Genomic DNA, 1,817 nt, shown 5'->3' on the forward strand with positions numbered 1-1,817 from the left:
TGGCCTCAAACTTATGATCCTTCTGCCTCAGTCTCTCAGGTTCTGGGCTTACATATGAGCATCACCACACTTGACTATTACTGATCTGGTGTGTGTGTGCTGGTACTTAGGCTTGAACTCATGGCGTTGACTGAGCTTTTTTTTTTTTCCACTCAATACTGGTGCTCAATCACTTGAGTCATGCCTCCACTCCAGCTTTTTGGTGGTCAGTTGGAGATAAAGAGTCTCACAGACTTTTCTGTTCAGGCTGGCTTGAAACTGGGATCCTCAGATCTCAGCCTCTGAGTACCTAAGATTGCAAGCAGGTCACCAGTGCCCAGCTTTCCAAAGTATTTTATATTTGCAATGTTTTGAAAAAAATGCTAATTTAAATGGTCACATTCATAGTACAAAGTACTTTTTCCATGGATATCCAAATAAATAGAGAACATTTTCATATCCAGAAATAAACTTGTGAAAGGGTGTGTTAAAAGATCGTAAGATGGTAACCGATCAGCAAAAGGAAGACACTAGGAATTTTTAGGTGTAGAGCTTCCCTTTCTTCCTTGTCTGCCTCTTTGCTTATGGGCCCTCATCTTTCCGGCTACTAACAAATACTTGTGGCTTTTTACGGATGTGGATATCCTAGTAGGAATGCACCGTGATTGAGAAAATTATGCAGTACTTAATTTCTACTCTTCTGATTGCTGGATTACTCAGACTCTTCCAGAGAAACAGAATCGTGAGATGGAGAAGTATAACAAAAGACAGATTTGATTCCCTTGCAGGAATTATCACACGATGACAGGGAAGAAGGGTCAAAAAGACGCTGCGGCTGGAAAGTTAAGTAGAAGTTTACAGTCCAGATGAGAGTCTGAATGCTTCAGGGCTGAATACTCAGGCACGATTGTCAAGCTGAAGCCTTAGGCCTTCAACTAGTAGTAAGAGGTGCATCCTCGCTAGCGATCTACATAGTCTACGGATTTGCCTATTGACTGCATCTAAAGCACGTCTTCATGGAGGCTTCCAGAAGGGTGTCTAATCATCCTCCGCCCCCCCCCCCCCGTTCTTCAGCTGGGATCCCCACGGGGATGAGCGTGGACGGGCAGAGGGCAGGGCCTCCCTGGTCCCCGGCTGTCAGGCTGGGCTTCGGGGCGGGGGTGTGTGCAGTCGGGGCCCGGGGTCGCTCCGCTGCGGGGTGCTCTGTTCAGACCAGCCATGCCGGCCCAGCACCAGCTCCCGATCCTTCCTCGGGTGCCGGCGTCCTTCCGCCCTTTTCTTCACTTACTAGCTGGAAATCTGCACGTCGCTTTCCTGCTTTCTGTGCATAATTAACGAAAGGACCGTAGACTTTCAGCAGCACTCGCAGGGAGCCACCGGCCCGCCCCGCGCCCCGCGCCCCGCGCCCCGCAGGTGTGCGGGCCGCGGCCGGCCCCGGCTTCCCGAGCCACACCGGCCAAGTGGGACGCCCAGGTGCCTTGGCCGCGGGCCCCTGCTTCTCAGCCTCACCACCTCCATCATCTCCCCCGCCCTCCATCACCTCAGCCCCCCTCTCCCCCCACCCCACCACCGTGGACCACCGGGAAAACCCGGAGCTGCGGATGTCAGGAGTTAGCGGGGATACCGCGCATGCGTCAAGAAGACACACGCCTGCGCACCGTGCGTAGGGCTCCCGGAGCGCGCGCCGGGCTCCTTGGGCGCACGCGCGCCGAGTTTTTCCCTAGGGGCGGCCGCGAGCTCGGCGGCGGCGCGCGCGGGTGACGTAGACGGTGCCGCGGGGACGACGGGACTCCGTCACGGGCCGGAGCGCCGGGGCGGGCGCTGAGGCGGGGCCGAAC

Source organism: Dipodomys merriami, unplaced genomic scaffold (genome assembly GCF_024711535.1).
Source record: "Dipodomys merriami isolate MVZ:Mamm:240054 unplaced genomic scaffold, mDipMer1.0.p SCAF_31, whole genome shotgun sequence".
Classification (NCBI taxonomy): Eukaryota; Metazoa; Chordata; class Mammalia; order Rodentia; family Heteromyidae; genus Dipodomys; species Dipodomys merriami.